The sequence below is a fragment of the Cetorhinus maximus genome, chromosome 17 (genome assembly GCF_964194155.1).
Source record: "Cetorhinus maximus chromosome 17, sCetMax3.hap1.1, whole genome shotgun sequence".
NCBI lineage: Eukaryota > Metazoa > Chordata > Chondrichthyes > Lamniformes > Cetorhinidae > Cetorhinus > Cetorhinus maximus.
This window is the reverse complement of record NC_135895.1, coordinates 12,218,081-12,234,090: the sequence shown is the minus strand read 5'-3', so window position 1 is coordinate 12,234,090 and position 16,010 is coordinate 12,218,081. Positions and strand designations below refer to the sequence as shown.

Sequence of the window (16,010 nt, the reverse complement as noted above, 5' to 3'; positions counted from 1 at the left end):
TTGAAGGGAAATGGTTTTAAACTATAATGCTGGATGTGTAATATAAGTATATACGCTCCAATTTGGCATTCGCTCAACCACCAGTCCCCAGAATAGAAAAATAGGGCGACTGGAGTGTAAGAATGTAACACAATCTGTACAGAGTTGAGGGAAATGAGGGGAAAGAGCTCTGGGAGGAGTTCAGGAATTTGTTAAAAAGAAATGCAAAATGATGCAAGAAATGAGTACAGCTAAAGATGTTTAAAAAGCTCCCAATATTTCAGCAAATGCAGAACAATTATAGACAGAGTTAGAACTGTAATATCTTTCTTAAAAATTACAGATTTCAATAAAGTAAAATAATTTAAAAACTGGATAAATTCAAGCATTATTCATTGGAGAGAATTACATTCTTCTCCTCCAGTTCTCATGCCAAAGGCGGGCCCAACCCACAGCAGGTAGTGGGGGCAGGCTCCAAATCCACCCCAGTCAGAACAAGGATTGAACCCCCATGCTGTTGGGGCCAATCTGGCCATTGAGCCAACTAGCCCCCCCCAAGATGTCTGCGCTGTTGCAGCAACATGCACACTACATGCCTGTTGTAGTCTGGAGCTTTGGCTAGTGATGGTAGAGGCTCCAATTTCTCTCCATCACATGACTGACCAGGAATCTCTCCCACTCTTACAAGGATTTGCTGGCTGATACTCAACCTGTTTGGCCACATTACGAACTCACCTTCCGTGGCCAGTAAGTCCTGGAGTGGGACTTGAACCTAGAGCTTCTGGCTCAGAGGCAGGGACATTACCTGCTGCCCTGCAAGACCTCCTTACATTAAGATGTCCAATTCCTACAGTGCAACTAACATCATTGAGAATTTTGAAGCTGAAATGCCAGAAATGCAAGTCTGACTGTTGCATGCTGGTGGATCTGGGCTCAACTGTGATGCCTTCCTGTAGCTCAATAGCTTATTGTGATTCGGTGTGGGCGTCGCTGGCTATTGCCCAGCCCTAACTGTCCTTCTTGAACTTGGGCTTGGTTCAGTGGCAGAATTCTTACTTCTGAGTCCGGGGATCGTGAGGTCAAATCCTGCGCCAAGATTCACCCTGGCTGAATGTTGCACTGTCAGAGGTACCATGTCTCAAATGAAATGTTAACAGAGGCGTTGGGCAGTTTTTAATAGGGCCAAAGACAGTCTCGCCTGCTGGATGGAGAGCAAGTAAGAACCCCGCGTTGCTTCTTTTCGGGAAGGCCCGATGCATTACATGTCAATCAGGGACTTAACTGGGCTGCAGCAGACCTTCCTTCCCCAGGGTCACGCACCCATTGGGGGTTGCGGGGGGTCGGGGGGGTGGGGGGGCATTGTGTGTGTGGAGGGGGGTGTCTCCTCCTCAGAGGACCTGCTTTTCTGGCTTCCCACATGGTGAGTACACTGCCCACCGCTGGGAAAATACCAGCAGTGGCGGGATGAGGCTCTTAAGTGGGCATTAATTGCCCAATTAAGAGCTTCAAATGGAACGGGGTAGGAAGATAGCCCACGGGACTTAAATAAGGCAGTGGCAGAAAAATGGCGGGGTCCCTAACTGCCACCCGCCTGCTTGACTAAAAATGCCACCCCCTCATCTTGGGGGAAGGGCATTAAAATCAACCCCTGCCCCGTCTACCATCTTGGGTTGATAAAAAAGATCCCATGATGCCATTTAAAGCTAAGAACAATGAGCTATCCTCATGTACTGACCAATATTTATCTCTCGACCATCAACATCGTATCAGAAACAGGAGTAGACCATTCAGTCCCTCCCAACAGGAGTATTAGAAACAGGAGTAGCCCATTCAATCCCTCCCAACAGGAGTATTAGAAACAGGAGTAGACCATTCAGTCCCTCCCAACAGGAGTATTAGAAACAGGAGTAGACCATTCAGTCCCTCCCAATAGGAGTATTAGAAACAGGAGTAGCCCATTCAGTCCCTCCCAACAGGAGTATCAGAAACAGGAGTAGACCATTCAGTCCCTCCCAATTAGATTATGGCTGATCTGCACCTCAACTCTATTTACTTGACTTTGTGTTATTTCCCATCTTTCTTGTGCTGAGAGACACACAAGGCAGACAAAGCACATGCTTACATCTGTTTCCATAGCTAGTTTATCCTGGATCAAACAGGCCGCTAGCCTGTTGCCATAGCTATAGCTTGAGGGGCGCCACTCCACACCAAGCCTGGCTGACCAGGAAACTCTCCTGCTCTTACCACCACCATAGGTGTACTGGAAGGATTTACAGGAAGGCCATGTTATGGATGCACCTGCTGTGGCCATCAAGTCATCAAGAGTGGGGCTCCAGCTTGGAGCTTCTGGCTCAGAGGTCGGGACACTACCCACTGTGCCACAAGACTTGCTTGATACCATTACTCAGCAAGAAATCTTTCGGTCTCAGTTTTGAAAGTGACAATTGACCCCCTGAATTCACAACCATTTGAGGCAGAGAGTTTTAGACTCCTACTACCCTACGTATGGGAAAAGTACTTCCTGATTTTCCCGAGCCCAGCGGTCGACAACCTTTTTTAACTGAAGAGCCCAAAATAAAAACCATTAGGAGACGCAAGGCTCAGAACCTGGTACATGGCAAATTGCCAAGTGTCTCTCATAGAATCCGTAACTTACATATGTAATAAATAGAAAAATAAAACAAAATTAAAATAGGCCTCTGAATTATGACTTCTTGCTTTTTCTCAAAAATTATTTTGTCAGCAAAGCCATCTTTAAGACAAACTTTAACTTAAGATGAAATAAAAACTGATAATACTGGAAAAACTCAGCAGGTCCGGCAGCATCTGTGGAGAGAGAAGCAGAGTTAACGTTTCGAGTCCATCTTCGGAGATTAAGAGAAGTGGAAATGTGATGGATTTTATAGTGTTTAAGAAGGGGGTGGAGTAGGTGGAGCAAGATAGAAGGTGACGGATAGGTGGGAGCTCAGGGGAGATTGGACAAAGACGTCATGGACACAAGGCAAAGGGAGTGTTAATGGTAGTGTTAAAGACTAAAGAAGGTGCAATAGGCGGTATAAATCCATCACATTTCTACTTCTCTTTAGCTCTGAAGAAGAGTCATAGAGACTCGAAACGTTAACTCTGTTTCTCTCTCCACAGATCCTGCCAGACCAGCTGAGTTTTTCCAGCATTTTCCGTTATTTCAGATTTCCAGCACCCGCAGTATTTTGCTTTTAACTTAAGATGCGTAGAATTAAGGCAATGTTTTCAGCTAATGATTCTTGTGATAAAAACAGTTTCCAATAGCGCATTCAGAATAATTTATCATCTCAGCTATGACCGAAACAATAATGGTCGCAACCATAAAAACCTGCTCCTCGAAACAAAGGCATTATCTCTAACCACATAGACAGATTTCTGGTCTCTCAGGGAATTAAGGGATATGGGGAGCGGGCAGGAAAATGGAGTTGAAGCCCAAGATTGGCCATGATCGTATTGAATGGTGGAGCAGCCTCGATGAGCCATATGTAATAAATACTTCTGCTCCTGTTTCTTATTTTATTAAGCTCTTATTCTGTTGCTATACTGCTCGAACAGTTTAGTTAGAACACAATGATGTTTTTTGTTGAAATAGCCTTTTGAAACCATAAAGTGCAGAATAATGATTAGCCTTTTATCCCCACAATAAAAACACAACTCTTACTTTTCCGATCCCCCTTTTTCCAATAATTTATAATTTTTTTACAAATAAAGTTTTCTTTTCCCACCTATTTTTAAATTTATTTCGATCTATTGTTTTATCTCCATCTTTTAGCCCATTTCGATCCCTTCCCCCCACCCCACCCCCACTAGGGCCATCTGCCACTAGCTTGTCCTGCTTTCTACCCTTAATGTCCCCATTAGCACATTCCTTGGATAATATCACCACCATCAACACCCCTTTGTCCTTTTGTCTATGACATCTTTGGCAATCTCTTCTTTGCCTTCACCTATCACTGGCCCTCTATCCAGCTCTGCCTGTCCCACCCACCCCCCTCTACCAGCTTATATTTCACCCCATTTCTCTATTTCCTTAGTTCTGATGAAGGGTCATACGGACTCGAAACGTCAACTGTATTCCTCTCCGCAGATGCTGTCAGACCTGCTGAGTTTTTCCAGGTATTTTTGTTTTTGTTCTAGATTTCCAGCATCTGCAGTATTTTGCTTTTATCTTACTTTTCTTGGCTCAGTTGTTTTTGGGATTTTTTCACGTGACTGCGATCCAACTGGAAAAGGTTGGGAGCTGCAAGTTGGATCTTTGCATGTGGCTCCGGATTCGCAGGTTGCAGACCCTTTGCCTAGCCCTAAGTATAAGATTATATCATTGATTCCCCCACCAGAGGAAATAGTTTCTTCATATGTATGCTGTCACGTTCTTCCATCAGTTTAAACACATTGTTCTCAGTCAACCTTAAAAGATTCCAGACACAGATTCTCTCATCAGTTATTTCATTGCATTTTGTGGGGGGGGTGCTTGCTGTGTGGGCATCGGTTGAAGAGTTTTTCTGCATTACACTTCAAAAACAATTCATCGGTTGCATAGCACTTTGGGACGTTCAGCGTTCTACTTTTTTTTAAGGCTCTACAATGCACTGGTCCGTCCTGTGTTCAGATCTGGCCACCACATTCCAAAGAGACAAACCAGAAAGGACACGGGTCTCAGGATAATTAAACTGGGGCCCAATTCAATGGAGCAGAAAAAGAGAGGGTAAAATTGGGCTACTGAAGTTGTGGGGTGGTAACATCAGGCAGAGTGTTAAACAGGTAGCTAATGTGATCAAGTCGAAAATGACTCTCCTTTGGAACATTCCGGAAGAAGACTCATATTGGACTCGAAATGTTAACTTTGTTTCTCTCTCCACAGATGCTTCCAGACCTGCTGAGTTTTTCCAGGACTTTCTGTTTTTATTTCGGATTTTCAGCATCCACAGTGTTTTGCTTTTACTTAAGTTAATGTGATCCTATTGGTTCCCTTTCTGGACGGGTTAGCTAAGGTTACCCTCATTATCTGTAGTTGCTGGTGAATGGGCAACAAGGGCAGCATAGACACAGGATTAGTGCAAAGAGCAAAAGGGAGAGGGTAGAAGGCAAGTTTCAACATGACAGGCCATCAGAATGTACATTTCCTTATGTGGCTTTGGAAGTCTTAAGGGGTAGTTTGATAAACACTTGAACATGAAATAAAGTAAATATGGGCAAACCTGTCAGGAAGGTTGATATCTGGAAGACACAAAATCAATTTGATTGGCAAAAGAGCCAGCAGAGGAGGTGAAGAGGATTTTTATTTTACACACTAGAGTTCTTATGATCTGGAATGCACTGCCTGAAATAGAGGCAGAAGGCATTTCAATAATAACTTTCAAGGGGGAATTGGAGATATGCAAGAGAGAGGAAAAATTTGCAGGGCTATGGGGAAAGAGCACGGGGAGTGGGACTAACTGGAAAGCTTTTTCAAAAAGCCAGCACAGGCACAGTGGACCGAATGGCCCCTTTTTGTGTCCTTTCATTCTATGCCAAGAGTGTGTTCATACTACATCCACAATATACTGTCCCTGATGACCACAGGATCGATTCCACTCTGGTAGGACTGGGCTAGCGTGACTGGCTGTGAATCAGATTCTCAGGACTGTACGTCTTGTGCATGGCATTCTGCTTCTAGCTGTTAAATTGGATATGTTTTTGCAGTGGGAATCGTCCACACTCACAAAGACTTTTAAACAACTCCTTTGCCCACTGAACGGTTCTTAAAGCGGCTGACACCACAATGAAGTTACACTCCACATGCTGTTAAACCAGGGCTCGCTGGCAGAGTCTGCCTCCTGGAGACCACTTCACACTGCTGTTCTCGGAGATTAGATTTAGATCCGAGTTATACTGCAACTCTCGCACAACTGTAAATAACCAAATTGCACTCTTTCAAAAGAATGAACTTGCATTTCTAGCATGTTCCAGGACTGATCAAGCACTTTCTGAAGCGTAGTTACTATTGCAATGAAGGAAACGCAGCAGCCAATTTGTGCACAGCAAGATCCCACAAACAGCAGTGAGATAATGGCCAATCTGTTTTGTAGTGATATTGGTGGAGGGATAAATATTGGCCAGGGCACTGGGGAGAACAACCCTACTCATCTTCAAAACAGCACCATGGGATGTTTTATGTCCACGTGGGAGGGCAGATGGGGCCTCGGTTTAATGTCTCATGAAAGACAGCACCTCCAAAAGGGCAGCACCCCCTCAATACTGGAGTTGCCAGGCTGGGATTCTGTGCTAAGGTGTATGCAGTTGAGTTTGAAACCACAGCCTTCCAACTCTGAGGCATGAGTGCCACCAACTGAACCTTGGTTGAGGAACTTAAATGCAGGAAAGGGTAATGGTGAAGGTCAGGGAGAGGTAGCTCCAGAACAGGCACCTCAAGGTGACTGGCCTCCTGAAATTTCTATAGTTTTAATTATATTCTGTACAGTGTACCCGGCTGTTAACAGAGGTTTCGAAATTTCCTAGCACCTGATGTAAGGCAAACAGCTGCCAAAAGTTTCAAGGAATCAGACTTTATTAAATCAGACTGCAGGGCGCCAACGTAAGGGGAATTGTAACTGTCTCAGTCATCAGTGGACAAGTGAATTGCTGCTTGGCTTAGCTTTAGGTTGTATGAGATGGTGTAATGTCGCATCTGGATTTGATTAACACAAATAAGCAGCGTCTTACCGTAACACTCAATCCCACCTCGAAACACTCACTGTATTAAAGTTAAATAGGGTCAATTCGTAAAAAAAAAAATGCCTCTTGCAAATACTGTTCTGCTGCTGTCAACGTTAACACTTCCAATTATTTAAAACACTTCTTACAAACAGGGCATGTTTATGTTACTGGACAAATAACCCAGATGAGGTGAAATGTTTTTTTATTCATTTATGGGATGTGGGCGTCGCTGGCTAGGCCAACATTTATTGCCCAACCCTAATTGCCCTTGTTCAGAGGGCATTTCAGGGTCAACCACATTGTTGTGGGCCTGGAGTCACATGTAGGCCAGACCAGCAGATTTCCTTCCTCAAAGGACATTAGTGAACCAATTGGGTTTTTACAACAATCGGCAATGGTTTCGTCAGACTTTCAATTCCAGATTTTTATTGAATTCAAATTTCACCATCTGCTGTGGTGGGATTTGAACCCCAGAGCATTACCCCGGGTCTCTGGAATAGTCCAGTGACAGCACCACCATGCCACCACCTCCCCCTCAGTACAACTCCCACCACTATTTGGCTATTGAACTCCATGTAAATTAAGAACCTGTTGGATTGTTGTAAAGCTAACCCAAATGGTTCACTCATGTCCTAGAGAGAAGGAAATCTGCCGTCCGTACCTGATCTGGCCTACACGCTCTCTGAAGTGGCTTGGCAAGTCACTCAGCTATCTCAATCACCACAAGGACAGCAGCGGGATCAAGCTCCTCACTATCTTCTCAAGGGCAACTAGGAATTGTCAATAAATGCCAGTGAAGCCTACATCCTACGAATGAATTCTAAAAAAAATGGTACTTCAATATTCTATTGTGAAGCATTATGAGACGTGATATGCTTCTATATAAATATGAGTATTGTTAACTAAGGAAAGCTCTGATGACTGTGTGTACTGACACTAAGTGTAGCTGTGATGATTTCCACCCCTCTGTACTTCTAGTGACATTGTCATGATTGGGATCCAGGCTATCGTTGAAATAATAACCTAGAAGGCTGGAAAATGATTTTTACAATATTAGCAGGTGAATGTTTGTGCCGAATTACTTGTGTGATATTATATTGACCCCATATCCTTTCCCTCACTAAGACCACCCACTTCCACCTCTGTAATATTACCTGTCTCCATTTCTTCCTCAGCCCCTCTGCTACGGAAACCTTCATCCCTGCCTTTGTTACCTCCAGAGTTGACTACTCCAACTCACTCATGGCCAGTCATCCGCATTCCGCCTTCCATAAATTCTGAACTTATCCAAACCTCTGCTGGCTGTATGCTAACTCACCCAAATTCCCATTCATTCATCACCCTACCGCCCCCACCACTCCCACACTCACTGAACTACTTTGGCTCCTATTCCCACAGACACTTTGATTTTAACAATTACACCCTTATGTTTAAGTTTCTCCATGGCCTCACCCCTTCCCCATTTCTGTTACCTCCTTCATCCCTACAACCCTGTGCTCCTCAAATTCTGGTCTCTTGCATGTGTCCATCACACCACCATTGGTGGCAATGCCTTTCGCCAATTCTTGGTGCCTTATAACATTCCTGTGAAGAGTCTTTGGGCATTTTACTGTGTTAAAGGTGCTATATAAATGCAAGTTGTTATTGATGAATGAATTGCTGAATTTTTTTGTTGTTCTGTTATATATTTTTTTAAATTAAACAAAAGTGTGGTAGACAATAGTTCTGTGGTGCATTCTCCACGGCAACACATCAAAGTTAACTTGCCAACCAATCAGCACCCTTTTCTCATGCAGTATAAAGTTGTTACTCCCTTTGAAATTTGACATTCTTGCATCTGTCCTGATGAGGGCAAGATGAATAGCTTCAACAGCATGTCTCTTTTTTCAGCAGTACTTAAGTTCTGTACTACCAAGTGACAGGCCAGTATCGTTATTTTAATTTAGGTTAACATCATCTCCATTTATATACCCTGCATCAAAGCAGTGGACAGCACATTGATGTGTGAGCTCATTGACCTAATATTGCCAACCGTTGAGTTTCACTATTGGTAAGGTTAAGAGGAAGTTTTCACCAAAAGCTAACAATAGTATTGCACACAGCAAAACAGAGGAATTCTTATTCATTACATTGGACATTCAAAAATAACACATGTATTGCAAACAAACATTAAGGAATGTAGCCTAGAAATAATTCATAGTGGTACTAGTGAGCCAGCATGTTAACCTGTTGCTATGGCATTTCTCTGCCTGCTACTTTAACACAGATGTTAAACTATTTTAGATGGGTTAACCCTTTACTGACACATGTAGGATTGAACAAACTTGCTTCCCTGCGTTTAGAGCTCAGTAGGGAACTTGGGTATTTCTTAAGCATGAAAATACAGTGCTTGCTGAATCTCTTGATGCCTTTTGTGCCCAGTGGGCAGCACAGTGGATTCACACTATTGGAGATCAGCCAGACAAATTAGGGACATTGAGACTGTGAGCCCCAAAAAAAGACCAAAGTTTATCTAACTTCCCTTCTAACATCCTGGTAGTCACATGATATAATGGTAATGGAATTGTTGACAAAACATAACAATCAATCTCTATCAGTTAGTCTATAACAGACATGGCACAAGGAAAACCTTAGAGATGGAGAGCTTTGAGAACCATAAGTCTAAAAAGTTGCCTCTTTCTCTCAAGCACACTACACTCAGCACGTGCCATGTTTCAAATTACCTACTTACGGGGAAAGCCGGCTCAAGCACCTTAAGCGGTCCTTCAGACTTACATTTCCATTGGCTGTTTTTTCTTCCTCTTGAGTTCTCTGCCTGAAGGCAGGTCCGACCCACAGTGCCTCAACCTCCACCACCGGTAGGGCAGGGAGGCAGGTGCTGAAACCACTCCAGCCAGAACGGGGATCAAGCCTAATGTTGCTGGCATCAATCAGATCCACACCCGCTGTGCTGCCAACTGACAGCAAAAGGAGTCCAAGTTGCTGTGGCATGCACTTGTACACACATGTTGTAGTCCTGGATAGTGATGGTAGAGGGTCCACAGTTATTTCCATCACATGGCTGACCAGGAATCTCTCCCACTCTTACCGCCTGCCATTTGGGTGTGTGTTGGGAGGATTTGCAAGTTAACGTTCACCCTGTTTGGCTATGTTATGAACCCACCTTCCTTGGCCATCGAGTCCTGGAGTGGGACGTGAACCTGGTTCAGAGGCAGGTATGGGATCCAATGCACCTCCTTTCCCATTTGCTGCAAGAGAAACAAAAATCAGGGGAGCTGCTTAAAGGGCTGCTGAGCCGCTTTCACCCATTTTATACTCTCTGTCAAAGGCAACATTTCCCTCCAAACTGTGTAAACATCTGCAAGTGATTTACCTGTAACTTAAATACAGTCAACTGAACTTTAACAATACCCCAAGGCCACTGCTTGAATGTTGATCACTGATCTAGAATACATAACCTCATCACTGAAACAGATAGAAATTGCCTCACATGATTCATCGACAACTCCACCATCACTCTATTGTGCCACTACCAAGGGTGAACAAGGTGGACCTTGGTCTAACATCGTAAAACCTTCTAGCACAAAAGGCAGCCACTCAGCCCATCACGTCCCTGAAAGAGCTATCCAGATAGACCCGCTCCTCTTTCTCCATAGCTCTTGAACATTTTCCTTTTCAAGTGTTTATCCAATTCCTTTTTGAAAGCTTCCACCATCCATGGCTCATCCCAGATTGTAACACATCCAGGGAGTAGGGGTTGCTGTTGCAACAGGCACTTTTACACACATGTTGTAGCCTGGAGCTATGGATAGTGATGGTAGAGGCTCCAATTATCTTTCCATCGCATGGCTGATCAGGAATCTCTCCCACTCTTACTGCCTATCATTCATGTGTGTTGGAAGGAATATAAAGTTGATAATCAACCTGTTTGGTCTCATTCCGAAACCATCTTCCTTGGCCCCTCAAGTCCTGGGGTGGGACTTGAACCCAGGACTTGTGGCTCAGAGGCATGGGACATTACCTATGGTGCCACAAGACCCACCCATAACACATCTAGCTATTTATTTTTAAAATGGTCAGGGTATTCTCATGCCAACACATCAAGCATTGGCGCCAATACTGGGAGCAACAACCATGATGAATTGTCAGTTCAGTGGGAGCACCTGCCCTTCTGAGTTACTCCAGAGATTTGAACACACAATTCAGACCGACAGTCCAGTGCAGTACTTGAGGGAGTGCTGCACTTTTGGAGGTGACCTCTTTCAGATAAAATGCCCTCTCTGGTGGATGAAAGATGGCACTCACTTGAAGAAATGCAGGGGGGGTGGGGGGCAGTTCTCCCCAGTATCCTGACTAATATACACCCTCTCGATTGCTTAAAAAAATTATCTCATCCTTCTCACATGATTGTGGGATCTTGCTGTCCATAAAAATAGCTCCTACCTTTCCTACATTACAACAGTGACTCCACTTCACAAATATTTAATTGGACCTGAAGTGCTTTGGGGCGTTCTGAGGTCGTGAAAGTCGCTATATAAATGCAGATCCTTTTAAATCACAGCTTGGAATGCTGTTGTGGTCGTGAAAGTCGCTATATAAATGCAGATGCTTTTCAATCACAGCTTGGAATGCTGTTGTGGTCGTGAAAGTCGCTATATAAATGCAAATGCTTTTCAATCACAGCTTGGAATGCTGTTGTGGTCATGAAAGTCGCTATATAAATGCAGATGCTTTTCAATCACAGCTTGGAATGCTGTTGTGGTCGTGAAAGTCGCTATATAAATGCAGATGCTTTTCAATCACAGCTTGGAATGCTGTTGTGGTCGTGAAAGTCGCTATATAAATGCAGATGCTTTTCAATCACAGCTTGGAATGCTGCTGTGGTTCAATTGGACTTCTGATTTTTTTTCTCTCGAGCAGCAGGATTTAAGCAGCAATGAGTTAGTTACATCAGTTGCACTGGCAGGAGTGAGTGAATGACTGAGTGAGGAGTCAGAAGTGAGGATCCATGAGCTACGGAAATATATTAAAAGGCAACAGCTGAAGAAGCCATGCCCCGGATCGCATGGAATGCGGTAGACGGTGAGCGAACGGGACTTTTATGGAAACTTGCTACGGGGGAGACGTAATTTTACCCAAACGACATTGAGAGTGGTCAGTGGTGGTTGAAATCTGCACAGCAGCTCCCGTTTTAGTCTAAGAACTTCTTTGGATTTACCACACGTCGTCCCGAAGATCCACTGGAGAGAGAATCAAAGCTCACCTATTGAGGAAGGTAAGTTCAACTTAAAGCCGGGTTACAGGGCAGGAGAAGGGGACCGGGGGAGGGGGTGGGGGGAGAAGGTGGCCATCAATGTTGGATTGGGCAAGTGAAGGAATAAATGAGTTAAGGATTAAAATCACACATGTGCCTGGACGGTTGGGCTTGATGGGTTTTTTTTGGAAGAGGTTGTCGAGTCAGACTGAGCTGGAAAAGAAATGTCTAACGTGGTACACATGACCCCTCCTGTCGGAGAGGACAGCAGCTGTCGGTGTCAGCTCCCCAATACTCTCTCTCCCTCTCTCTATCTCCCTATCTCCCCCTCTCTCTATCTCCCTCTCTATTCTCCCCACCCCTCTATTCCCCCTTTCTCTATTCCCCCCTCTCTCTCTCTTATCTCCCTCGCTATTCCTCCCTCTCTCTATCTCTATTCCCCCCCTCTCTATCTATCTGCCCCCTCTCTCTATCTCTATTTCCACCCCCCTCTCTCTCTATCTCTATTCCCCCCTCTCTCTCTCCATCTCCCCCTCTCTCTCTATCTCTATTCCCCTCCTCTCTCTATCTCTATTCCCCTCTCTCTATCTCTATTCCCCCCTCTCTCTCTCCATCTCCCCCCCTCTCTCTATCTCTATTTCCCCTCTCTCTATCTCTATTTCCACCCCCCTCTCCCTCTATCTCCCCCTCTCTCTATCTCTATTCCCCCCCTCTCTCTATCTCTATTCCCCCCACTCTCTCTTCCCCTCCTTTCTCTCTCTCTCTTCCCCTCCTTTCTCTCTCTCTCTTCCCCTCCTTTCTCTCTCTCTCTTCTCCTTTCTCTCTCTCTCTTCTCCTCCTTTCTCTCTCTCTCTTCCCCCCTCTCTCTCTCTTCTCCTCCTTTCTCTCTCTCTCTTCCCCCCTCTCTCTCTCTTCTCCTCCTTTCTCTCTCTCTCTTCCCCCCCTCTCTTTCCCCACCCCCCTTCCTCTCTCTCTCCCCACCCCTCTCTCTCTCTCTCTCTCTCTCCCTATCTCCCTCTCCGTGCCCTTATAGAAAGATTGGGATCAGCTCGCAGGCAGCCTCACCGACTGGGGGTATGTGTGGGGACACCTCCAGCCCGGGGAAGCTGCTCAAGCCCCGTCCTGTTCCGCCCGAGGTTTCACCTGTGTCCCCCGTCCCCTGTTTCGAAGCGACCCCAGTGGGGTGGGGTGGGGTGGGGGGTTTTGGTGTTTCACTGTGACGGTCTGCTCTGTACCAGCGTTGGGAGTTTATCCACCTCTCCCCCACCCTCCACTCTTTCATCTCCCTGCAGACAAGTTCTGGCTTTTGACAGCTCTTCAACCCCCCCAAACACTCCTGTCACCTTCCCCGAGACTCGTGAGGTGAATAGATTTATTGTACAAAATATCCGTCACCAGTTGGTATTTATTCCACACACACCGCCCCCCCCACCTTTCCTTCATGTACAAAACAAAAATAAATGGAAAGCGGCATTTATATAGCGCCTTTCACGTCCCAAAGCGCTTTACAGCCAATTAACTTTTTCTTTGAAGCCTGTTAATTGTTGTAACGTACAGAATGCGGCAGCCCAATCTGTGCACGGCAAGATCCCACAAACGATGATACAGGGGCCAGATGACATGTTTTTAGTGACGTTGGTTGAAGGGTATAGGTTAACCAGGACACCGCCCATGGCCCCTGTTCCACTTTGAAATAGTGCCCTGGGATCTTTTACATCCACCTGCATGAGACAGCAGACAGGGCCTCGGTTTAACGTCCCATCTTGAAAGACAGCACCTCCAACAATGTGGCTCTCCATAAGTGCTGCACTGGTGTGCCATGTTGATATGCTCAAATCCCCGAAGCAGGACTTGAACTCTCAACCTAGAGGTGAGAGCGTTATTGCAGAATCACAGGATTGTGTCGGCACAGGAGGAGGCCATTTAGCCCCTCACATCTGTGCCAGCTGTCTAAACGAATAACTCGCCTAGTACCATTCCCCCCACCCCCCCATCTTCTCCCTGTAACCTGTACATTCTTCCTTCTCAGATAACGATATAATACCCACTCAGCCAAGTAACAAAGCGCAGAGAATGTCACACACACAATCCCAATGAAAATGAGGCAATTGTCTCCATTTTTTAAAAAGTCCTTCTGGAATATCAGGGATATTTTTAGCTTACAAATTTCTGAGATGTGTTTCAACCTGGGAGACTAGAATATTTTTTTAAAATTTCTTTAAATAAATGATGAAGCGCTCCTGGGCTACATCTCTTGAAAAGGCAATGGATCAAACCTCACCATGTTCTTTAATTGATACTGTGTCACACACAGCAATATTTATACATCCCCTTCTAAGTTGCCCTCACAACAACAACTTGCTTTTGCTTAGCACCTTTAATACGAACAGACAAAACTGACGGGCAGAGCCATCCATCCAGACTGCTTTGCACATTATGATCGCTGGCCTCATCATGGCTAAACACCTTTTGCTCCCCTCACCCATCCCCTGCCCCACCCTCACTCCAACACTCACGCCACAACCCACGGCAAATAAGGGGAAAAAATACTCCGTGAAATTCCTCTTTGACCCCCCCTCTCAGGCAATCAAAACTTTTCCAATAGATCGCAAGGACCAGATGTTACCTTTAGTACCTTATAAGAAATATCCCAACATCCCACAGGAGTATTATCAAATAGAATGTCACAGAGCCACTTATGGATACATTTGGACAAGTGACTGAATGCTTATTTTTAAGCATAACAAAGGAGGAGGGAGAGAGAGAGGTAGGTAGCAAGGCAGAGAGGTTTAGGGAGGGAACTCCAAAGCTTCCGATCTGGACAGCTGAGGCCGCAGCCTCAGTGGTGGGGTAAAGGATGTGGAAGATGCACAAGAGTTCAGCGTTGAATGAATGTTGAGTTCTGGGACGTTTGTGTGGAGCTGGAGGAGGTTACAGGGTCAGGGAGGGAGGCCATGAAGCGATTCCAACATCGAGATGAGAGTCTTAAGATCGGGGTTTTGCTGGACCGGGAGCCAATGTAGGTCAAGTGAGGACAGGGTTGATGGGCGAACGGGCCTGGTGCAAGTTAGGATGTGAGGAGCAGTGTTTTGGGTGAGCTCAAGTCCACAGAGGGTGGAAGATGGAAGTCCAGCCAGGAGTGCATTGGATTTGAAAGTCTCGAGGGAACAAAAACATAGATGAAAAAAACAGAAAATGCTGGAAAATCTCAGCAGGTCTGGGCAGCATCTGTGGAGAGAGAAGCAGAATTAACATCGAATCCAATATGACTCATCTTCAGAATTCTGAAGACAAGTCATATTGGACTCAATGTTAACTCTGTTTCTCTCTCCACAGATGCTGCCCAGACCTCCTGAGATTTTCCAGCATTTTCTGTTTTTTTCAGATTTCCAGCATCTGCAGCATTTTGCTTTGACACAAAAATGTCTTTTTTTTCAGCAATATTTTTCTTTTATTAAAAACATAGGCAGGGAAGAGACAGGTGATAAAAGGGAGGAGCAGGAGATTTAGGGAGGTATGAATAAAATCATGTTAGAAGAGTTGGGAGACAGTTTGGACAAGTTTCTGTGGTAATCTCTGCTTTTTAAGTAGCTGCTTCAAATATATTTATTAGCAGGCCACCCTGGGCATTGCTTGGTGCAAGGAAATATATAAACGATTAAAATTGTTATTCCATTTAATGCGCAAAGTATTATCAGGCACGCTAATTTATAGTGATCCAACAATTGAACAAGGTGTGACAGAGAAACCAGAAGTAAGTGGCATTTTTACAGTAAGTGTATCCTATATGCAAGACTTTTAATATATCATGGCTACATAATATCAATGTTCTTCCAGAGCACTGCAACTTCAGAAGACACAATCCTGAGATGTGGTTAATGTCTTTTGACATTTAAGTGGGTGTGCCAGAGAAAAGGTTGTCTCGCCTCAGGTATAATGGTGAAATCACTAGGGCCTTAATTGGGGAAAAGAATCAGCAGAGTCTTCACACTCAGCTAGTTGTAGTGTATGGACAGAATGGGGGTTGGAGAGAGCAAGATAGGCACAAAAATGAAAC

The 16,010-nt window shown here is 44.8% G+C and overlaps 1 protein-coding gene across 4 annotated transcripts in view; it reads left to right on the top strand.

Annotated features, from left to right (window-relative positions):
* The first annotated feature begins 11,613 nt into the window (after positions 1-11,613).
* Positions 11,614-16,010, top strand: part of nexn (nexilin (F actin binding protein)) — a 64,474-nt gene continuing 60,077 nt past the window's right edge. For 3 of the 4 annotated variants that reach the window (XM_078560706.1, XM_078560705.1, XM_078560707.1), the window contains exon 1: positions 11,664-11,974. The gene's annotated coding sequence lies outside the window, so the exon portion shown is untranslated. Of the gene's footprint in view, positions 11,975-16,010 lie in introns of all 4 variants that reach the window. The other variant, XM_078560708.1, reaches the window with a different exon arrangement.